Consider the following 24,973-nt stretch of genomic DNA (forward strand, 5'->3'; position numbering starts at 1 on the left):
TGCACTCCAGCCTGGGCGACAGAGCGAGACTCTGTCTCCAAGAAAATCCAAAACAAAACAAAACAAAAAACGGATAAATCGAGGCATAGTAGAGTAGCCTTTAGCATACTAAATCCTTTCACTAGAATCAATTACAAAATTTAACAGACTTTATTTACTGGTAAGAGGACTTTCCATGACAAAATAGTGGAAACCCAAGCAGAAAACAGCAGGAGACAGTTAGCAGTACTGGATTCTAAAGTAGCTGGAACTCAAGAGGCACAATCTGGGAGAGGAGGAAACCACAGAAAAACAATGTGCATACAAATCTCTCCTCCTCCAAGTCATTGGCTGACTCCTAAACTGCACATTTACAGAGTGAGACTTAAAAAACTTAACAGAACACAGCAGTTAAACGTCAAAGAGCTGATAAGATTATAGCAGCTATGCTGAATTGAGAGTTGAAATTTAAGACTAGCAGGCCGGGCACGGTGGCTCAAGCCTGTAATCCCAGCACTTTGGGAGGCCGAGACGGGCGGATCACGAGGTCAGGAGATCGAGACCATCCCGGCTAACACGGTGAAACCCCGTCTCTACTAAAAATACAAAAACTAGCCGGGCGAGGTGGCCGGCGCCTGTAGTCCCAGCTACTCGGGAGGCTGAGGCAGGAGAATGGCGTAAACCCGGGAGGCGGAGCTTGCAGTGAGCTGAGATCTGGCCACTGCACTCCAGTCCGGGCGACAGAGCGAGACTCCGCCTCAAAAAAAAAAAAAAAAAAAAAAAAAAAGACTAGCAGTTAGAGGGGTTTTGGTAAAGACCTGGATTTCTGGTTGAGACTCAAGGAGGGCCTTGCCCCAAGAGTAATGGCCATGCCCCAAGAAGAAAAGAGACCACTTCCAAGAAGAAAGGACAAACTGAAATAGAACAGCCTTAACAACGCCTGTAATCAACAGGATCAATGTCATCTGCTACTACTATCCACCTGCCTAATGGCAACCTTAGCCTGCTTTGATTTGAAGGAAGTACATCCAGATGCTAATAATGTTCATCAAAATGTCCAGAATCTAATAATAATTTATGGACCAAGAGGAAGTTTTAAAATCTCAAAACTGACTGGAAAAAAATGGCAACAGAAACAAACCCACAGGTGACTCAGATATTGTTCTTGTCAGGCAAGGACTTGGTTATGTTTGAGAAAATAGAGGAAAAGATGGAGAAGTTCTGCATTGACCTGGAATCCATTAAAAAAAAAAAAAAAAGAGAGTTAAATGGAAAATCTAGACTTGGAAAACACAGTGAGAATATTAAGAATTCAACAGATGAGTATCCAATTAGTGAAGACAAACTAGAAGGTAGGCTGACGCACAGAGATAAAAGGATGGAAAATTGAAATAATGTGCCATGTGGGATTCCTATTCAGTTCTAGAATAAGAATCTAGAATAATGTGCCATGTGGGATCTCTTATTCAGTTCTAGAATAAGAGAAAATAGACAATGCAAAAAGAAGCAATATTTGAAAGAAAATACCAGGCAAGGTGTCTCATGCCTGTAATCCCAGGACTTTGGGAGGCCCAGGCAGGAGTTTGAGTCCAGGAGTTCGAGACCAGCCTGGGTGACATAGTGAGACCCTCATCTTATAAATAAATTAGAAAAATTAGCTGGGCATGGTGGTGAATGTCTGTAGTACAGGCTATATGGGAGGCTGAGGCTGGGGGACCACTTGAGCCCAGGAAAGAGTTCCAGGTTATGGTGAGCTATGATCGCACCACTGCACACCAGCCTGGGTAACAGACTGAGACACTGTCTCGAAAAAAAAAGTAACAAAAAATACCTACAATTTTTTGGGACAATTTCCCAAAACTGAAGAAAAACATCAAACCACATGAATTCAAGAAGTTCTGTGAATCACAAAAAAGACAAATATAAAGAAAAAAGCGAGTAGGCATATCATAGTTACACTGGTGAAAACCAAAAAGAAAATCTTAAAAGCAGTAAGAAGGTCGGGTGTGGTGATTCACACTTGTAATTTGAACATGTTGGGAGGTAGAGGACAGAGGACTGCCTGAGCCCAGGAGTTTGAGGCCAGCCCCTGGCAGCATAGTGAGACCTCCCATCTCTAAAAACAATTTAAAAATTAGCTGGGTGTGATGGTGTGCATCTGGAGTCCCAGCTACTCGGGAGGCTGAGGTGGTAGGATTGCTTAAGCTGGGAGGGTGAGGCTACAGTGAGCTGTGATCATGCCACTGAACTCCAGCCTGGGGGACAGAGGGAGACCCTGTTTAAAAAAAAAAGAAAAGAAAAGAAAAGAAAACAATGAAATCTCAGAAGCCAATGTAATATCTTTAAAGTGCTGGGGGCAATCTACCTAAAATTCTATATTCAGTAAAAATATCCTTCAAGATTAAGAGCAAAATAAAGACACTTTCAGATAAATGAAAACACTGTAGAAATGCTAAAGGAAATTTTTTTTTTTGGAGACAAGAGTTTTACTCTTGTCGCCCAGGCTGGAGTGCAATGGCACAATCTCGGGTCACTGCAACCTCCACCTCCCGGGTTTAAGGGATTCTCCTGCCTCAGCCTTCTGAGTAGCTGGGATTATAGGCATGCATTACCACTTCTGGCTAATTTTTTGTGTTATTAGTAGAAAAGGGGTTTCACCATGTTGGCCAAGCTGGTCTGGAACTCCTGATCCTAGGTGATCCACCTGCCTCGGCCTTCCAAAGTGCTGCCATTACAGGTGTAAGCCACTATGCCCGGCCACTAAAGGAAATTCTTTAAGCTAAAGTAAAATAGTAGATGGGAATTTAGCATAAAAGTTGGAAAGGAGGCCAGGCATGGTGGCTCAAGCCTGTAATCCCAACACTCTGGGAGGCTGAGGCAGGCGGATCACTTGAGGTCAGGAGTTCGTGACCAGTCTGGCCAATGTGGTGAAACCCCATCTCTACTAAAAATACAAAAATTAGCTGGGTATGATGGTGCACACCTGTAATCCCATCTACTCGGGAGGCTGAGGCAGGAGAACTGCATGAATCCAGGAGGTGGAGGTTGCAGTAAGCCCAGATCACGCCATTGCACTCCAGCCTGGGTGGCAGCGCAAGATTCCGTTTCAAAAAAAAAAAAAAGTTGGAAAGGAAGAAAACTTTTTATTTGTAGGCATGACTGCATATAGAAAACTCCAAGGAACCTCCCCCAACTCAATCCTGGTAAAAGAAACTATTGGAATAAGTGAATTCAGTAGAATCATAGGATAATACAAGATCCACATTTTAGAATTTTTCTTATTACTGATCTTCAACATTGTAGTAGAAGTTCTAGTCAGATCAATAAAGCAAGAAAAAATAAAAGACAAACTTTGAAAAGTAAGTAAAATTGTTATTATTCATGGATGACATGATTCTGTACAAAGAAAATTCAAAAGAATCTCCAAATTATTAAGCTTAGCAAGACATTTGAAAATCAATTTTGGCCAGGTACAGTGGCTCACACCTGTCATCCTAGCAATTTGGGAGGCAGAGGCGGGTGGATTACCTGAGGTCAGTAGTTCAAGGCCAGTATAACATGGTGAAACCCGTCTCTACTAAAAATACAAAAAAATTAGCTGGGCGTGGTGGTGGGCACCTGTAATCCCAGCCACTCAGGAGGCTGAAACAGGAGAATCACTTGAACGTGGGTGTCGGAGGCTGCAGTGAGCCATTGCACCACTGCACTCCAGCCTGGGTGACACAGCGCCACTCTGTCTCAAAAAAAAAAAAAAAAAAAAAAATCAATTTGATTTATTTGCACTAGAACAGAAAAATATAAAAATAACCATTTCTACAGCATCATAAATATCAAGTATATGAATAAATCTAATGAAAGCTATTAAAAAACTCTACAGTGAAAACAAAACATTGCTGAGTGAAATTAAGGAAGATCTAAATAAATGCTCATTGATGGAAAGAGTCAATATTAAGTTAATTTTTCTCCTAATTAAGCTGTAGAAGAAAATCCCAGCAGGGGTTTTTGTGGAATTTGCAAGGTAATTCTAATGTATATATAATGTGCATACAGAGCCTAGAATAACCAAGACAATCTCAAAAAAAAAAAAAAAAACAAAGTTGGAAGGGCTTATAAAGCTATAGTAAATTAAGATAGTGTGGTACGGACACAAGCAAAAACAAAACAGAGTCCAGAAGCAGATATACTCCTCTTATTTCTCTGCATTATACTACTTCTTTATACATTACACTTTGCTAAGATTTATTTTATTTGGCCAGGCACGGTGGCTCCTGACTGTAATCCCAGTACTTTGAGAGGCCGAGGCAGGTGGATCACCTGAGGTCAGGAGTTCTAGACCAGCCTGGCCAGCATGGTGAAACCCTGTCTCTACTAAACCAAAATTAGCCAAGTGTGGTGTAATCCCAGCTACTTGGGAGGCTGAGGCAGGAGAATCACTTGAACTCAGGAGGTGGAGATTGCAGTTAGCTGAGATCGTGTTACTGCACTCCAGCCTGAGTGACAAGAGTGAAACTGTCTCCAAAAAAAAAGAGAAAATTATCTTATTCAACTGAGTTCTGCAAGGTCTTTTACTAGCCTGATGGGAAGGCTGGAGGCACAAAGCTATATGCTTTTCAAACCAAACTAAAATGTCCATGGTTAATTCTGCAGGCAATGGGGAGCCATCATTTCCGAAGTGCCTTGGTACGGGGTTACATTGATGAGCAGGATGTCCCAACCAATAAGTATATACAAGGTATTGAGAAGAAATGAGAAAAGAAGACGGTCAGTCTTCTGGGAGGTGAAATTTGAGCTGGGTTTTAAAGTGTCTACTACCAACCAATAATGGGGGATATTCCTGGTATAGAGACAGCATGTACAGAACCACAAATAGTCGGGCACAGTGGCTTACGCCTGTAATCCCAGCCCTTTGAGAGGCCGAAGCGGGTGGTTTGCTTCAATTCAAGAGTTCGAGACAGCCTAGGCAACATGGAGATAACCTGTCTCTACAAAAAATATAAAAATTAGCTGGGCGTAGTGGGGAACACCTGTTGTCCTAGCTACTCTGGAGCCTCAAGTGGGAGGATCGCTTGAGCCCGGAAAGCTGAGGCTGCTTGTGAGCCGTGATCTTGTCACTGCACTCAGCCTGGGCCAAAGAGCGAGACCCTGTCTCCAAAAAAAAAAAAAAGGCACAAATACATGGGAACTAGAAGGAGCGGAATTATTGTTGCAGATAAAGTACAAGTGAAAGAGTGCCAGTAGAAGCAACTGGAAAGCTGGAAAAGTAGACATGGGTCATGGGTCATGTCAGGAAGGTCCCTGATACCAAATACCTTAAAACTAATCTTGTAAATTAGCAGCGTTCAAACTGTGCTTTTGGGGTTCAGCAAACTTTTTTTTTTTTTTTTTCGAGACGGGGTCTCGCTCTGTCGCCCAAACTGGAGTGCAGTGGCGCTATCTCGGCTAAATGCAACCTCTGCCTCCGGGTTCAAGCGATTTTCCTGACTCAGCCTCCTGAGTAGCTGAGATTACAGGCGTCTGCCACCAAGCCCAGCTAATTTTTGTATTTTTAGTAGAGACAGGGTTTCGCCATGTTGACTAGGCTGTTCTCGAACTCCTGACCTCAAGTGATCCGCCCGCCTCGATCTCCCAAAGTGTCGGGATTACAGGCGTGAGGCACCGCGCCCGGCCAGGAATCAAACTTTTGAAAAATCACTGCTTAATGAAGGAGAGCTACAGGTGTGATGAAGGCTTTTGAAACGGGAGGCTGCGGAGGGAGACCAAAGTCTGACGGCCCGGTTACGACACAGGAACAGGAGGCGGCGAGAATCGCTGGAAGCGGGGAGCAGTAACCCCCCGAATCTGTGAGGGTAAGGTTAAAGGAGGCGACAAACACAATCCAGGTCAGGGCCTGGCCCGGAGTTCCCGACCCCCATCTGGCGGAATCTGCACTCAAAGTTCCGTCTCTAAAACCCCGACCCGACGCCTCATCCTCCCTCCGACCGACAGGAGAAACCCTGCCCCTTTCGAGTAAGGCGCAGGAGTAAAGACCGAAACCAGAGCCGCACGAGGAGGCTTACTAATTTCTCTCAGAGACGCCCGCCGCGCAAAGCTTCTCAATCTCGAAGCGAAACGGCCCCGCCGGCCACGCCCCTCTCCCGTCGTGCTCCGCGGCTGAGCATGCGCAGGGCCGCTGGCCCAGGGTGGTCCCAGCTCCCTGCGTTGGGAAGGGCGACCTTGGGATTGAAAACGTGGGAGAGAGGGAGGGGAAGAGTCCTTACGGCCCGCATAGGATTTTACCCTTGAAGTCGTCGCTGGCTGGCAGCCAAAATGGGACCCTTGACTCAGAGCTCAGGCAGGGCAGTTAGATGTCCTGTATTTGAGAGATGGCTTTACCACTTATTAGCTGTGTGCTAGTAAGCGATTTGACAACTTCTTTTTTTTTTTTTTTTTTGAGACGGAGTCTTGCTCTGTCGCCAGGCTGGAGTGCAGTGGCCGGATCTCAGCTCACTGCAAGCTCCGCCTCCCGGGTTTACGCCATTCTCCGGCCTCAGCCTCCCGAGTAGCTGGGACTACAGGCGCCACCACCTCGCCCGGCTAGTTTTTTGTATTTTTAGTAGAGACGGGGTTTCACCGTGTAGCCAGGATGGTCTCGATCTCCTGACCTCGTGATCCGCCCGTCTCGGCCTCCCAAAGTGCTGGGATTACAGGCTTGAGCCACCGCGCCCGGCGACAACTTCTATAAATCTAAATTTCTTCGTCCTTGAAATGGGGATAATTGTAGTGGCTGCATCGTAGGTTTGTAAAGATTCGGCAGGCTTCTGCAGAAGCTGGACTCAAAAAAAAAAAAAAAAAAAGGCAATGTTAGTGAAGTGCCAGGTGCAGAGTAAATTTCCAGTAAAAGGAAATTATCCTCAGAGGTAGGGAGTTCAGACTTCTTTCATTAGTACATTAAAATTAAAATGACCCCAGGCTGGGCGTGGTAGGTCACGCCTATAATTCCAGCACTTTGGGAGGCCGTGTCGGGTGGACTGCTTGAGTTAAGGAGTTCAAGACCATCCTGACCAACATGGTGAAACCCCGTCTCTATTAAAAATACAGAAATTAGCAGGGCATGGTGGCGGGCGCCTGTAATCCCAGCTACTTGGGAGTGTGAGGCAGAAGAATCGCTTGAAGCCAGGAGGCAGAGGTTGCAGTGAGCTGAGATCCCACCACTGCACTTCAGCCTGAGGGACAGAGACTCCGCCTCAAAAAAAAAAAAAAAAAAAAAATTAAAATAACCTTAAACTGCGTGTCAAAAAAATGGTATATTTTAAATGCTTTTAACAATACTTTCAACATCTAAAAAAGTATAGGATCAACTAAGTGTGCTATTCCTAAAGGCATAAGAGGATTCTAAAATATATATATATATAATTGAATGATGAACTTATTATAATCATATTTGACAATTACTTTTAAAGGAGATATTCTCAAAAATCTAAATTTGAGGCCCTTGTGAAGGTGAGGTCCAGACCAAAAGGGCCTTCTGATCCTTGCTGCTATGGTCCTTAAACATCCTTTGGCGTTAGCCTCAAATCTAATATAAACCCTTTGGTAATTTGAAATATTATACGAGTAACTGAAGTTAATTTCTCTAACATTTATTATTACCTTCTAATATTCATAATAATCTATTTAAACTGTTAGGATTAGAAGGGACCTTACTGAAATGATCTCTCCTCTAATACTCCCTTCTTACCAAAGGAAAAGCTGAAGGCAAGAGGATAAAGGTAATGTGCCCCAAGTTACACAGCAACTCAGTGACTGGGATTAGATTGGAACCCAGAAATCAGTCCTGGTTCAGTGGGCATCCAAAGGCAAGTGATGTCATTGTAACTGCCCAGTGGGCTCACCTTGCCTGCTACCTAAACAGAACCCATTTATCAAGACGGGAATTGCAATAAAGAGTAATTCACGTAGAGTCAGCTGTGTGGGAGACTGGAGTTTTATTATTATTGAAATCAGTCTCCTCGAACATTTGGGGATCAAGAGTTTTTAAGAACATTTGGTGGGTAGGGGGAAGCCAGTGAGCCAGGAGTGCTGATTGGCTAGATAGGAGATGAAATAATGGGAAATTGAAGCTGTCCTCTTGCGCTTAGTTCCCTGATGGCGGCCACAAGATCAGATGAGCCTGTTTATCAATCTGGGTAGTACCAGCTGATCCATCAAGTGCAGGGTCTGCAAAATATCTCAAGCACTGATCTTAGGAGTAGTTTAGGGAGGGTCAGAATCTTGGCCTCCAGCTGCATGACTCCTAAACCATAATTTCTAATCTTGTGGCTAATTTGTTAGTCCTACAAAGGCAGTCTAGTCCCCAGGCAAGAAGGAGATTTGTTTTGGGAAAGGGCTATTATTGTCTTTGTTTTAAACTATAAACTAAATTCCTCCCAAAGTTAGTTCAGCCTATGCCCAGGAAGGAACAAGGACAGTTTAAAGGTTAGAAGCAAGATGGAGTCCTTTAGGTTAGATCTCTTTCATGGTCTCAGTCATAATTTTGCAAAGGTGGTTTCATCATCACTACTAACTTCCTTGGGAGTTGAAAAAATGATAGGATTCATGATATCACCAAAAATTGTAAGGATGTGTGATAATTTTGAGATGTGATATTCCAACCCCCCCTCAGATAGAGCTGAAAATTTGTCTCAATATTTCAAGCAGTAGATGTAGGTCACAAGTTACATGTGTCTTTCTTGCCCTGAAGTCTCAATAGTTTATACTGGCTGAAAGATTAAGTCCTAAGGAATAGGAGGAGAGCTCTGGGAGATAGGAAGCTTGATTCATTTTTTTCTTTTCTTTTTTTTTTTTTTTTGAGATGGAGTTTTGCTCTTGTTGCCCTGGGTGGAGTACAATGGCATGATCTTAGTGGCTGACTGCAACCTCTACCTCCTGGGTTCAAGCAAATCTCCTGCCTCAGCCTCCCAAGTAGCTGGCACTACAGGTGTGCGCCACCACCCCCAGCTAATTTTGTATTTTTAGTAGAGATGGGGTTTCGCCATATTGGCCAGGCTGGTCTTCAACTCCTGACCTCAAGTGATCTGCCTGCCTCGGCCTCCCAGTGTGCTGTAATTACAGGTGTGAGCCACCGTGCCTGGCTGATTCATTTGTTTTCTTTCTTTCTTTCTTTTTTTTGTGATGGAGTTTCGCTCTTGTTGCCAGGCTGGAGTGCAATGACGCAGTCTTGGCTCACCATAACCTTTGCCTCCCTGGTTCGAGCGATTCTCCTGCCTCAGCCTCCTGAGTAGTTGGGATTACTGGCATGCGCCACCATGCCCAGCTAATTTTGTATTTTTAGTAGAGATGGGGTTTCTCCATGTTGACCAGGCTGGTTGTGAACTCCTGGCCTCAAGAGATCTACCTTCCTTGGCCTCCCAAAGAGCTGGGATTACAGGTGTGAGCCACCATGCCTGACCAAGAAGAAATATTTCTAATTAACTACCTAACCATGCACCTCAAGAAACTAGAAAAACAAGAAAAAATGAAACCTAAAATTGATAGAAGGGAGGAAATAATAAAGCTCAGAGCAGAAATAAAAACATAGAGACTAAAAAAAATTCAAAAGATCAATAAAATGAAGAGTTGGTTTTTTGAAAAAAAAATTAACAAACTTTCAGCTAGACTAACCAAGCAAAAAAGAGAAAAGACTCAAATAAATAAAATGACATGAAAAAGAAGACACTGCAACTGATATCACAGGAATACAAAGGACCATAAGAGACTATCATGAACAACTATATGCCAACAAACTTTAGAAGATTGAATTCCTGAACAAATACAACCTGCCAAGATTATATGATGAAGAAGTAGAAAATCTGAACACAGCAATAATGAGTGAAGAAATTGAAACTGTAATAAAAAGTCTGCCATCAAAAGACTCCAAAACATAAATACATTCAGGACCCAATGGCTTCACTGCTGAATTCTTTTTTTATGTTATTTTATTTTTTGAGATGGAGTTTATCTCTTGTTGCCCAGGCTGGAGTATAATGGCATAATCTTGGCTCACTGCAACCTCCACCTGCTGGGTTCAAGCAATTCTCCTGCCTCAGCCTCCCAAGTAGCTGGGATTACAGGCATGCACCATCATGCCTGGCTTATTTGATATTTTTAGTAGAGACAGGGTATCACCATGTTGGTCAGGCTGGTTTGAACTCCTGACCTCAGATGATCTGCCTGCCTCAGCCTCCCAAAGTACTGGGATTACAGGCATGAGCCACTGCACCCAGTCTTCACTGCTGAATTCTACCAAACATTTAAAGAAGAACTAATGTCAGTTATTCTCAAACTATTACTGAAAATTGAAAAGAAAGGAATACTTCCAAACTCATTTTAAGATGCCACCTTTACCTTGATTCCAAACCATACAAAGACAAAACAACAACAACAACAACAACAAAACTACAGTTCAATATCCCTGATGAACATAGATGCAAAATTCTCAAGAAGATACTAGCAAACTGGAAGGCTGGGTGCAGTGGCTCATGACTATAATTCCACCACTTTGGGAAGCTGAGGTGGGAGGATTGCTGGGGCCAGGACTTAGAGATCAGCCTGGGCAACATAGTAAGACTTTGTCTCTACAAAAAATTAGAGAAGATGCACCTGCAGTCCCAACAACTCAGGAGGCTGAGGTGGGAGGATCACTTGAGCTTGGGAGGTCAAAGCTGTGGTAAGCCATGATTGCGCCATTCCACTCCAGTCTTGGTGATAGAGTAAGACCTGACCCTGACTCCAAAAAAAAAAAAAAAAAAATGCTAGCAAACTAAATTCAAAAGCACATCAATAATATAGTTCACCATGAACAAGTGGGATTCATCCTAGGGATGCAAGGATGGTTCAATATATGTACATCAATATGATATATCACATTAATAAAAAAAAAGGTTGGGCTTGGTGGCTCACGCATGTATTCCCAGCACTTTGGGAGGCTGAGGTAGGCAGATCATCTGAGGTCAGGAGTTTGAGACCAGCCTGGCCAACATGGTGAAACCCCATCTCTACTAAAAATATTAAAAAATTTGCTGGGTATGGTGGTGCACACCTGTGATCTCAGCTACTTGGGAGGCTGAAGCACGAGAATTGCTTGAACCTGAGAGGTGGAGTTTGCAGTGAGCCAAGATCGTGCCACTGCATTCCAACCTGGGCAACAGAGTGAGACTCCGTCTCAAAAAACCCAAAAAACAAAAACCCATTATTTTAATACGTGCAGAAAAAGTATTTGACAAAGTTCAACATCCCTTCATGATAAAACAAAACAAAACAAAACAAAAAACTCAACAAATTAGGCATAGAAGGTATGTAACTCAACACAATAAATGCCATATATGACAAACCTACCACTAACATCATCATATATCACAAACCCACAGCTAATATTAGTGTCAATGAGGATATGGAGAAAAGGGAACACTTACACACCATGGTGAAATTGTAAACTAGTACAGCCACTATAGAAAAATGGATAGCAGTTCCTCAAAATATTAAAAATAGAACTTCCAGGCCAGGTGCGGTGGCTCATGCCTGTAATCCCAGCACTTTGGGAGGCCGAGGCAGGCAGATCACCTGAGGTCAGGAGTTTGAGATCAGCCTGGCCTACATGGTGAAACCCTGTCTTTACTAAAAAAACCCATCTCTAAAATTAGCCAGACGTGCCTGTAGTCCCAGCTACTTGGGAGGCTGAGGTAGGAGAATCGCTGGAACCTAGGAGGCAGAGGTTGCCGTGAGCCAAGATCATGCCACTGCACTCCAGCATAGGCGACAGAGCAAGACTCCATCTCAAAGAAAAAAAAAAAAGAAAAAAAAAGAAAAAGAAAAAAGGACTTCCACATGATCCAGCAATCCCACTACTGGGTACATAGCTAAAGGAAATGAAATCAGTACATCAGGGAGATATCTGCACTCTCATGTTTATTGCAGCCACTATTTACAATAGCCAAGATATGGAATCAATCCAGGAGTCCAACAATGAATAAAGAAGAAAATGTGGTATATGTACATAATGGAATACTATTCAGCCATAAAAAAGAAGGAAATCTTGTCATTTGCAACAACATGGATGGACCTGGAGGCCATCATGTTCAGTGAAATAAGCCAGACACAGAAAGATAAATACTGCATAATCTCACTCCTATGTGGGATTTAAAAAAAAAAAGTTGATATCATAGAAGCAGAGAGTAGAGTTACCAGAGACTGGGGAGGGGAGGAAGGCGGGAAGATGGGATAAGTTAGTTGGTCAACAGGTACAAAGTTACAATTAGACAGGCAGAATAAATTCTGGTGTTCTATTGCAACAAAGGTTAACAGTATGGTATTGTATATTACAAAATAGCTAGAAGAGAGGCTTTTGAATGTTCTCACCACAAATAAATGATAATGCATGGGGTTGTGGGCACACTCAATACCCTTATTTGATCATTGTAAAACATACATATGTATGTTATATATATATGGGGTTTAATTATATGTATAATTGTATACAATGACATACATATGGTGTATTACTTATATGTATGTACTTATATGTATACCATACATATAAGTAATATACCATACATATAATATTGTACATATCTATGGGCATAATTATATGTATATATGGTATAATTGTATGTATATATGTATGCATACATATATACATATACAATTATATGTACACCATACATATACATATACAATTACATGTATACCATACATATAATCACGTATAATTATTATTATTATTATTATTATTATTTTTTTTTTTTTTTTGAGACGGAGTCTTGCTCTGTCGCCCGGGCTGGAGTGCAGTGGCCGGATCTCAGCTCACTGCAAGCTCCGCCTCCCGGTTTACGCCATTCTCCTGCCTCAGCCTCCAGAGTAGCTGGGACTACAGGCGCCCGCCACCTCGCCCGGCTAGTTTTTTTTTTTTGTATTTTTAGTAGAGACGGGGTTTCACCGTGTTAGCCAGGATGATCTCGATCTCCTGACCTCGTGATCCGCCCGTCTCGGCCTCCCAAAGTGCTGGGATTACAGGCTTGAGCCACCGCGCCCGGCCAATCACGTATAATTATACCATACATATATACACACACACAACATATATATTGAAATGGGAAAAATTCCCTTATCTCCCTCACAAGGCATGCAATGGGAGAGTGGCTCGCTTCTTCAGTGCCCTGCTGCTCAGACCCCTAGGGGGAGCAAGCAGATGGGTTGGTTGTGGGGCTTTCCCCCATGGCAGTGTCTAGGGTAAGTGTTTACCGCTCCTGCGGCCCCAGTGGGCATGTGTTACCGTGTCCTCTTTTACTTTAGTCGTCCGCAGGGGACTTGTGTTTGCTCAATTAGATCTCCTGCCTTATCACAAGGACAGAGGGCTTTCTGTGTCCTGGGGTTTCTTGCCTTGGCGTACTAGAAGAATCCGAGGACACGTAGGCTTGGAGAATGAGTGCAAGATTTTATTGAGTGGAAGTAGCTCTCAGCAGATGGGGGAGCCAGAAGGCAGATGGAGTGGGAAGGTGCTTTTCCCCTCAGCCCGCGCTCTCCTCCAACCGCCCTGGCGGCCAAACTCTGAGTAGTTCCGCGGTCGATGGCCTGCTGGTGTCTGTCGGCACTTTCTTCAACTGATGTGCTCCTCTCGAAGTCCAGCCACATGTGTGTTCTGCTGATGTGATCCTCTGACGTCCAACCACTTGTGTGCCTGCCTGCTAGGGTCTTGGGGTTTTCATAGGCACAGGATGGGGGCGTGGTGGGCCAGGATGGTCTTGGGAAATGCAACATTTGGGCAGAAAAACAGAAATGCTTGTCCTCAACCTAGGTCCGTAGGCACAGGCCCAGGGATGGAGCCCTAGTTAGGGACCACGCCCTTCCCTTCCCGGCACTTCTCTGCCCCTCTTCCATATCAATATGGGATATAAAATCACACCCCATAGATATATACGAGTACTATGTATCAATTAAAAATGAATACTTATAAATACTTAAATTTTAAAATTGGGTTGTTTTCTTATTGTTCAGTTTTGAGCATTCTATATATTTTGGATACAAGTTCTTTGTTGGATATATGTTTCAAAAATATTTTCTCCCAATCTTGCTCTTTTCTTTAATTCTCTAAATAGTGCCTATAAATCGAGAAAAAGCTTTTGATTTTGATGAAGTCCAATTTATGAATATTTCCTTTTATGTATTGTGCTTTTGATGTCATGTCTAAGAATTCTTTGCTTAATTCCATGTTATGAAGATTTTTCTCATATTCTTTATTCCAAAAATTTTATAGTTTTATATTTTATATATTTAGATCTAGGATCCATTTTGAGCTAATTTTTGTGTGAGATGAGAGGTGTAGTTCTACATATATATATATATATAATTTTTTTGCATATGGATTTCCAATTGTACCAACACCATATGTTGAAAAGACTGTCTCTCCACTGAATTTCCCTTTTACCTTTGTCAAAAATCATTTGGCCATATTCGTCTGCATTTCTCCTTGACTGTCTACTCTCTGTTACATGAATCTATGTGTCTATCCCTTTGCAAATACCACAATTTCTTTTCTTCTCCTTCTCCTTCTTTTTTATTTTTTATTTTTTTTGAGACAGCGTCTCACTCTGTTGCCCAGGCTGGAGTGCAATGGTGTGATCTCGGCTCACTGCGACCTCTGCCTCCCTGGTTCAAGCAATTCTTGTGTCTCAGCCTCCTGAGTAGCTGGACTACAGGCACCTGATACCACACCCGGATAATTTTAGTATTTTTAGTAGAGATGGAGTTTTGCCATGTTTGCCAGGCTGCTCTTGAACTCCTGGCCTTAAATGATCCTCCCATCTTGGTCTCTCAAAGCCCTGGGATTACAAGCATGAGCCACCGCACATGGCCAACACAATTTCTTTCTCTTTTTTTTAGACGGAGTTTCACTCTGTCGCCTAGGGTGGAATGCAGTGGCACCATCTCGGCTTGCTGCAGGCTTCGCCTCCCGGGTTCACGCCATTCTCCTGCCTCAGCTTCCCAAGTAGCTGGGACTACAGGCGCCCGCCACCACGCCCAGCTAATTTTTTGTATTTTTAGTAGAAACGGGGTTTCACTGTGTTAGCCAGGATGGTCTCGATCTCCTGACCTTGTGATCTGCCCGCCTCGGCCTCCCAAAGTGCTGGGATTACTGGCATGAGCCACTGTACCCAGCCACAATTTCTTGATTACAGTAGTTATACAGTAAGTCTTAAAAATTTTAGGCTGAGTTCTGTGGCTCATGCCTGTAATCCCTGCACTTTGGGAGGCCAAGGAGGGAGGATCACTTGAGACCATGAGTTCAAGACCAGTCTGAGCAAAATAGCGAGAACCTGTCTCTACAATTTTAAATTAAAAAAAAAATTTTTCCATAGGTACAGGTGGTGTTTGGTTACATGAATAAGGTGTTTTTTTTTTTTTTTTTTGGACAGAGCTTTCCTCTTCTTGCCCAGTCTGGAGTGCAATGGTGCAACCTCAGCTCACCGCAACCTCCACCTTCTGGGTCCAAGTGACTCTCCCGCTCTAGCCTGCCAAGCAGCCGGGACCACAGGCGTGCACCACCACACCTGGCTAATTTCTGCATCCCTAGTAGAAGTGGGGTTTCACCATATTGGCCAGGCTGCTCTCGAATGCCTGACTTCAGGTGATCCACCCACCTCGGCCTCCCAAAGTGCCAGGACCACAGGCGTGAGCCACCGTACCTGGCCATGAGTAAGTTCTTTAGTGGTAATTTGTGAGATTTTGGTGAACCCATCACCTGAGCAGTATACACAGCAACCCTATTTGTGGTCTTTTATCCCTCACCCCCACTCCCAACCTTCCCCCCAAGTCCCCTCTACAAAATTAAAAAAAAAAAAAAATTAGCCAGACATGGTGGTACATGCCTGTAGTCCCAGCTATTTGGGAGGCTGCAGCAGAAGGATTGCTTGAACACAGAAGTTAGAGGTTGCAGTGAGCTGTGATCACACCACTGCACTCCAGCCTGGGCAACAGAAGGAGACCTTGAGTTTTATTTTTATTTAAATAAAAATATTTAGGCCAAGCACGGTGGCTCATGCCTGTAATCCCAGCATTTTGAGAGGCCAAGGTGGACAGATCATTTGAGGTCAGGAGTTCAAGACCAGCCTAGTTAACATGGTAAAACCCCATCTCTACTAAAAATACAAAAATTAGCCAGGCATGGTGGTGCATGCCTGTAATCCCAGCTACTTAGGAGGCTGAGGCAAGAGAATCGCTTGAACCCAGGAGGCAGAGGTTGCAGTGAGCCAGACTGCACCACTGCACTCCAGCCTGGGTGACAGAGTGAGACCCTATCTTAAAATAATTAAATAAGTAAATAAAAATATTTAAATACTTCAATCTTTTTCAAAATTGTTTTGACTATTTTAGTTCCCTTGATTTTCCATAACATTTTAGAATCAGCTTGTCTACATTTACAAAAAAATTCTGCTGAGATTTTTTTTTTTTGAGATGGGGTCTTGCCATGTTGCCCAGGCTGGCCTTGAACTCCTGGGCTCCAGTGATCCTCCTACTTTACCTTCCTCAGTAGTTGGAACTACAGGTGCAATAGGTGCAATTACCACCTTTGCTGAGATTTTGATTGTGTGAAATTTATAGATCAATTCGGGAAGAATCAGTGTCTTTAGTACATTAAGTCTTTCAATCACGAACACCTATAGCTCACCATTTATTTAAATCTTCTTTTAATTTCTTTCATTATTCTTTTCAGCATACAACACAGAACATGTTTTATTAGATTTGTATCTTATTATTTCATATTTTGAGCTATTGTAAATGCCATTTAAACATTTTTATTTTTGGCCAGGCGCAGTGGCTAATGCCTGTAATCCCGGCACTTTGGGACGCCCAGGCGGGGGGAGCACCTGAGATCAGGAGTTGGAGACCAGCCTGGCCAACATGGTGAAATCCCATCTTTACTAAAAATGCAAAAATTAGCCGGGTGTGATGGCGTATGCCTGTAATCCTAGCTACTTGGGAGGCTGAGGCAGGAGAATTGCTTGAACCCAGGAGGTGGAGGTTGCAGTGAGCTGAGATCAGGCACTGCACCCCAGCCTGGGCAACAAGAGAGAGACTCCATCTCAAAAAAAAAAAAAAAAAAAGATTTTCTAATTGTTCGTTGCCAGTATATAAAAATACAATTGGTTTTTGTGTGTTAACCTTGCAACCTTACTAAGCACATTTATTAGTTGTAGGAGGTTTTTTTATAGATTCCTTGGGATTATGTGCATATAAAATCATGTCACATGAGAGTCTCTCTGCACCTATTATGGCTCAGGAAGCTGCTTGATTTGAAAAAAAGAAAAGAAAAGAAAAGTGGCTGGGTGCGGTGACTCACACCTGTAATCCCAGCGCTTTGGGAGGCTGAGGCAGGCAGATCATGAGGTCAGGAGTTCGAGACCAGTCTGGCCAACATGGTGAAACCCCATCTCTACTAAAAATACAAAAATTATCCAGGCGTGGTGGCAGGCGCCTGTAATCCCAGCTACTCGGGAGGCTGAGGCAGGAGAATTGCTTGAACCTGGGAGGCGGAGGTTGCAGTGAGCTGAGATTGTGCCCTGCACTCCAGCCTGGGCAACAGAGCGAGACTCCATCTCAAAAAAAAAAAGAAAAAAAGAAAGAAAGAAAAGTTGTATTTATTTCTTTCCAATCTGTATGCCTTTTATATTGGTTAGGACTTGCAGTACAATGTAGAATTGGAGTGGTGAGAGTAGACAATCCCAGTTTATTGATGTCAGGGGAAAAGCATTCAGCTTTTTGCCACTAGGCATCATGTTAACTATAGGTTTTTGCAGATCTCTATTATCAGGCTGAGGAAGTTCCTCTCTATCCTACTATTCTGAGAGTTATTTTTCTTTTTTAAAATTATGGATGCTGAATTTTGTCAGATACCTAGAAAGGTATCTGGTGCAGAACATCAACTGCAGAAATGGATATGATCATGCGGTTCATCTTTAGATTATTAATATGTGATTAGTAACAATCTTTAGATTATTAATATGTGATTAATAACAATCAGTCTGATTGATTTTCAAATATTGAACCAGGCTAGGCAAGGTGGCTCACACCTATAATCCTGAGGCCGACATGGAGGATGGCTTGAGCTCAGGAGTTCAAAGATGCAGTGAGCTAGCTATGGTTGCACCACTTTACTGCAGTCCAGGTGACAGAGTGAGATCCTCTCTCTTTAAAAAAAAATTAAGGCCGGGCGCGGTGGCTCAAGCCTGTAATCCCAGCACTTTGGGAGGCCGAGACGGGTGGATCATAAGGTCAGGAGATCGAGACCATTCTGGTTAACACGGTGAAACCTCGTCTCTACTAAAAATACAAAAAATTAGCCGGGCATAGTGGCGGGCGCCTGTAGTCCCAGCTACTCAGGAGGCTGAGGTAGAAGAATGGCGTGAACCCGGGAGGCGGAGCTTGCAGTGAGCCGAGATCGCGCCACTGCTCCCCAGCCTGGGTGACAGAGTGAGACTCCATCTCACAAAAAAAAGAGAATTTTTAGAAATATGTTGTTTAATTTCCATGTGTTTGGAGATTTCCTGTTATCTTTCTGTTACTGATTTCTAATTTAATTTCTTTATGACCAGGGAAAATATTTATTATCTGAATTATTTTAAATTTGTTATGGTTTGTTTTATAACTCAGGATATTGTCTATTTCGGTAAATGTTCCTCATGTACTTGAAAGAATGTATGTTCTACTGTGGTTGGGTGGAGTGTCCTATAAATGTAAATTAGATCCAATTGTTTGATGTTATTCAATTTTTCTATTTCCTTGCTCATTTTCTGTCTACTATTTCTATCAACTACTCTGAGAGGAGTGTTGACGTTTCCAACTATAATTATGGATTTGTCTGTTTCTCCTTTCAATTATTTTATTATTATTAATATTTTTTGAGACAGGATCTCACCGTGTTTCCCAGGCTGGCGTTGAACTCCTGGGCTCAAGCAGTCCTCCTGCCTCAGCCTCCCAAAGTGCAGAATTAGAGGCATAAGCCACCATGCCCAGCCAGTTCTGTCTGTTTTTCCTTCGTTTATTTTGAAGTTCAGTTAGTTATTAGGTGCATATACATTTAGGATTATTATGTATTCTTGGTAAATTGACCCTTTTATTACTGTGTAAGGCCCCCTTTTATCTCTGGTAATTTTCTTTGCTCTGAAATTCTACTTTGTTTGATATTACTATAGTTACTCCTGTTATATTTTGGTTAATGTTTGCTTGATATATCTTTTTCATCCTTTTACTTTGAACTTTTATGTGACATTTTATTTGAAGCATGTTTCTTGTAGGCAGTATATAGTTGGGTGATTTAAAAAATTTCATTATGATAGGCTGGGCACTGTGGCTCACACCTGTAATCCCAACACTTTGAGAGGCTGAGGCAGGCAGATCACCTGAGGTCGGAGTTTGAGACCAGCCCGGCCAACATGGCGAAATCCTGTCTCTACTAAAAATACAAACATTAGCAGGGTGTGGTGGCTCATGCCTATAGTCCCAGCTACTTGGGAGGCTGAGGCAGGAGAATTGCTTGAACCTGGGAGGTGGAGGTTGCAGTGAGCCAAGATTGTGCCATTGCACTCCAGCTTGGACGACAGAGTGAGACTTTGTCTCAAAAAAATCAAATAAATAAATAAGTAAATAATTCCATTACAATAATTTCTTTTGCTTAATTGACATTTGTAGATCAGTAAAATTTAAGGTAATTATTGATATGGTCAGATTTAGGTGTACCATTTAATTTATTTGTGCTCTACTCCCTTTCCTCCCTTTTTTTTTCTAATTAAACATTTGTAGGTATTCCATTTTAATTCTTCTATTGTGTTTCTCTGTTGTGTTTCTCCTTCCTTCCTTCCTTCCTTCCTTCCTTCCTTCCTTCCTTCCTTCCTTCCTTCCTCTTTCTTTCTCTCTTTCTCTCTCTCTTTCTTTGCCTCCTTCCCTCCCCTCCTCTCCCCTGCTCCCTTCCTTCCTACCTTCCTTCTTTCCTTCCTCCCTTCCTTCCTTCCTACCTTCCTTCCTCTCTCTCCCCCTTTCTTTCTTTCCTTCCTTCTTTCTTTCTTTCTTTCTTTCTTTCTTTCTTTCTTTCTTTCTTCTTTCTTTCTTTCTCTCTCTCTCTTTCTCTCTCCCTTTCTCTCTCTCTTTCTTTCTCTCCCTTCCCTTCTTTCTTTCTTTCTTTCTTTCTTTCCTTTTCTTTTCTTTTCTTTCTTTCGAGATGGAGTCTTACTGTGTTGTCCAGACTGCTCTGAAACTCCTGGGCTCAAGCGATTCTCCTGCTTCAGCTTCTCAGTATCTTGGATTACAGGGGTACATGGGTACACCATCATGCCTGGCTGATCTATTGTGTTTTTCACATATCCATATATCTTTTTTTAGTGTTTGTTTTAGGGATTACAATAAACATATTAACTTTTTTTATTTTTTATTTTTTTGAGACGGAGTCTCGCTCTGTCACCCAGGCTGGAGTGCAGTGGCCAGATCTCAGCTCACTGCAAGCTACGCCTCCCGGATTCACGCCATTCTCCTTCCTCAGCCTCCCAAGTAGCTGGGACTACAGGCGCCGCCACCTCGCCCGGCTAGTTTTTTGTATTTTTAGTAGAGACGGGGTTTCACTGTGTTAGCCAGGATGGTCTCGATCTCCTGACCTCGTGATCCGCCCGTCTCGGCCTCCCAAAGTGCTGGGATTACAGGCTTGAGCCACCGCGCCCGGCCAACATATTAACTTTTTATAGTCTACTTAAGAACCAGTATTTTACCACTTTAGGGGGAGTATAGGAATGTTATCACTATATAAGTTCCTTTATCTCCTTCTCCACACTTTATGTTATAATTACCTTATACAGTAGAATTGCAAGCCCCATCAGATAGTGTTATAATTTTTGTTATAATTTTGTTATAATTTTTGTATAATTTTTGTTATAATTTTATATAGTTTTGTTATATTTTGTTATAATTTTTGTATATAGATACACACACATATATTTACACATATACACATACACACACATACTTTTACATATGTATTTATGTGTGTGTATATATACTTTTATATATGTTTAGATATATATACTTTACATATATATATAAACTAAAAAGAGGAATAATCTATTATATTTACCCAGCTATTTACAATTTCTGTTATTCTTCCTCATCGGGTTCCCTTCATTGGAGGAATTCCATTATCCTCTGATAACTTTTTATAGTCCACTTGGGAATCAATGTTTTACCACTTTAGAGGAATCTGATATCCTCTAGTAATGGATATTCATTATTCTCTGGTACTGTCTTTATTTTACTTCCATTATTGAAGGATATTTTCACTGGATAAGAGGTGTATGTCCTAATAGTTTAGGGGCAAAAAATTTCCGCAAGGTGTTGATACCATATAATGACTACCACTTACCTAATCACAATACCTGGGAGATGGAGTATTCAGATTCACTAGTCTAGTCTAGATTATATAATGATACTTTTGATACCCACCCTTCTATCCCCTTGATCTAGCCATTTGTGAAGTCTAGCTTTTTTTTTTTTTTTTTGAGATGGAGTCTCACTCTGTCACCAGTCTGGAGTGCAGTGGCGTGATCTTGGCTCACTGCAACCTCTGCCTCCCAGGTTCAAGTGATTCTCCTGCCTCATCCTCCCAAGTAGCTGGGACTACAGGTGTGCACCACCACTCCCAGATAATTTTTGTATTTTTGTTTGTTTGTTTTGAGACGGAGTCTTGCTCTATCACCCAGGCTGGAGTGTAGTGGTGCTACCTCTGCTCACTGCAAGCTCTGCCTCCCAGGTTCATACCATTCTCCTGCCTCAGCCTCCCGAGTAGCTGGGACTACAGGTGTCCACCACCACGTCCTGCTAATTTTTTTTTTTTTTGTATTTTTAGTAGAGACGGGGTTTCACCATGTTAGCCAGGATGGTCTCGATATCCTGACCTCGTGATCTGCCCGCCTTGGCCTTCCAAAGTGCTGGGATTACAGGTGTGAGCCACCGTGCCCGGCCTAATTTTTGTACTTTTAGTAGAGATGGGGTTTCACCATGTTGGCCAGGCTGGTTTTGAACTCCTGACTTCAGGTGATCTGCCCGCCTAGGCCTCCCAAAGTGCTGGGATTACAGGTGTGAGCCACGGTGCCCAACTGTGAACTTCTAACTTCTGTGAGCCAATAGATTCTCTCTTGTACTTAATCTACTTTCACTTGATTTTCTGTCATTTGCAGCCAGTCATCCTAACAGTCATGTGCTGCATAAGGACGTTTTTATCAAGGACGGGCTACATACACAATGGTGGTCCCATAGGATTATAACATTGTATTTTTTACTGTAACTTTTCCATGTTTAGATATTTTAGATACACAAAAACTTACCATTTTGTTATAATTGTCTATAGTATTCATTACAATAACATGATGTAATAGGTTTGTAGCCTAGGAGGAATAGTCTATACTGTATAGCCTAGGTGTGTGATAGGCTATACCATCTAAGTTTGTATAGGTACCCTTTATGATGTTCGTGCGATAACAAAATCACCTAACAACACATTTCTCAGAACATATTCCCATCGTTAAGCCATGCGTGACTGTATATATATGTATACATATATATTATATATATATTCATGAGTGATTCCTGATAACAAGTATTCTTTAGTTTATAGATTAATAGAGTTTGTTTCACTAAGCAAGATAAAGCAGTTGACCTTATAAGACATGTAGACTCCTGTTTCCAATAAATGAATAGTTCTTGCAAGTAAAAAATATCAATGAGAGATAAGCCCTAGCACTTTTGTGTAACGCCTTTACACGAAACAGAAGAACTAGAGTAGTGAGTATACATCCCTGCTTCTGATGATAGGAGCGAGAGGGAAAAAATGCCATAAAAAAGATAGAAACCTGGTTCCATGTGAGGACTTCCATTGGATATAAGCTGCTTATTCATGGGGCAGGGTATGTTTTCGGTTTTGTTGTTGTTGTTTTGAGATGTAGTCTCGCCCTGTGTCCCAGGCTGGAGGGCAGTGGTGTGATCTTGGCTCACTACAACCTCCGCCTCCTGGGTTCAAGTGATTGATTCTCCTCCTCAGCCTCCCGAGAAGCTGGGATTACAGGCAAGTGCCACCACACTCAGCTGATTTCTGTATTTTTTTTCTGGGGACCGAGGGGGATGGAGTCTCGATCTGTCTCCCAAGCTAGAATGCAGTGGCGTGATCTCGGGTCACAGCAACCTCCTCCTCCTGGGTTCAAGCGATTCTCCTACCTTAGCCTCCTGAGTAGCTGGGATTACAGGCATGTGCCATACCCAGCTAATTTTTGTATTTTTAGTAGAGATGGGGTTTCACTGTGTTGGCCAGGCTGGTCTCGAACTCCTGACCTTAGGTGATCCGCCCACCTTGGCCTCCCAAAGTGCTGGGATTACAGGTGTGAGCCACCAAGCCCAGCCTAATGTTTGTATTTTCAGTAGAGATAGGGTTTCAACCATGTTGGCCAGGCTGGTCTTGAACTCCTGACCTCAGGTGATCCTCTTGCCTCGGTCTCCCAAAGTGTTGGAGTTACAGGTGTGAGCCACTGTGCCTGGCCATAAGTTTTGAAATATTATTTTTTGTTGTTTGCTGTGTACCATTCCTCCCTTGCATCCTTGTCTTAGGGGTTTTGGTAGGACCAAAAGCAGAAGTTGTTGGAAGTCAAGAGCTGGTCCTAAATTTTGCAAAAATTTTAGCTGACTGAAAACATTATGAAAGTATCGAAGGAGAGAGGGAGTGTGTGTGTGTGTGTCTGTGTGTGTGTGCATGCGTGTGTTGGCCGAGGAGATAGGCAAGTACTTTTGAGAAAACTAAGGGAGAAAATATTTCAGAACGGTAGGAGGAGGGTGAAGTTCTATAGGTTGTGTGATTTGAGGGTACCTGTGCCATGTTCTTTAACAGCATGGTGGGGAGAGGGCTGAACCGTGAGCACACAGAGTCCTGTTCTTGATGAAGATGCTCATGCCCCAGGCCACTGATCCTGATAATAACATGTAGGCTGGAGCAATGGCCATCTTTGATGTAACCAGTCTAGAGGCTAGACTATCGAGCCAATGGCTACAGAGCCTCTGGGATGCTTTGGTGGTGAGACTCACTGTGGGACCTGTACATAACCATAGTGGTAGTCTTCTTAGGATTGCCAATAACAACTGAGATTAAATTTTCTGCCAGTATACCAGCACAAGGTCTCAGATTCTAATTTAATTTTAGTATGAGAAAAGGAAGAAATACGTTCTTTCTTCCATACCTGAGTCTGCCCCAAAATGTATATTTTACTTTATTTATTTATTTGAGATGGACTTTCGCTCTTGTTGCCGAGGCTGGAGTGCTATGGCGCGATCTCGGCTCTCTGTAACCTCTACCTCCTGGGTTCAAGTGATTCTCCTGCCTCAGCCTCCCAAGTAGCTGAGATTACAGGCATGCGCCACCACACCCAGCTAATTTTGTATTTTTAGTAGAGATGGGGTTTCTCTATGTTGGTCAGGCTGGTCTCGAACTCCCCACCTCAGGTGATCTGCCCACCTCAGCCTCCCAAATTGCTGGGATTACAGGCTTTAGCCACCACGCCTGGCCTATTTTACTTTAGAATGAAGCATTGGAACCCATCTTGGTTCCTTGATTTATCTCTTTTGAATAAGTATCTGAAGAGAGAGGCCAAGTAGCAGCCAAACCATAATCCAAGAAGAGTTCCCAGGATCTTATGCATCATCAGTGACATTCATACTCTTAGGAGAATACACAGACATTAAGAGTACACTCTTTTGAGGGCAGGTGCAGTGGCTCATGCCTGTAATCCCAGCACTATGGGAGGCCTAGGTGGGAGGATCACTTGAGGTCAGGAGTTTGAGATTAGTCTGGGCAACATGGCAAAACCCTAGCTCTACTAAAAATACAAAAATCCGCTGGGTGTGGTAGTGGGCGCTTGTAGTCCCAGCTACTCCCAGCTACTCAGGAGGCTGAGGCAGGAGAATC

General features: G+C 42.8%; 1 protein-coding gene across 2 annotated transcripts in view; it reads right to left on the reverse strand.

Moving 5' to 3' along the window:
• ZMYM1 (zinc finger MYM-type containing 1) overlaps positions 1-6,116 on the reverse strand; it is a 36,518-nt gene extending 30,402 nt beyond the window's left edge. The window contains exon 1 of one of the 2 annotated variants that reach the window (XM_033227163.1): positions 6,036-6,116. The gene's annotated coding sequence lies outside the window, so the exon portion shown is untranslated. The remainder of the gene's footprint in view (positions 1-6,035) is intronic. The other variant, XM_033227165.1, reaches the window with a different exon arrangement.
• Between the last annotated feature and the right edge of the window lie 18,857 nt (positions 6,117-24,973).

The sequence above is a fragment of the Trachypithecus francoisi genome, unplaced genomic scaffold (genome assembly GCF_009764315.1).
Source record: "Trachypithecus francoisi isolate TF-2019V2 unplaced genomic scaffold, Tfra_2.0 Lachesis_group12, whole genome shotgun sequence".
Taxonomy (NCBI): domain Eukaryota; kingdom Metazoa; phylum Chordata; class Mammalia; order Primates; family Cercopithecidae; genus Trachypithecus; species Trachypithecus francoisi.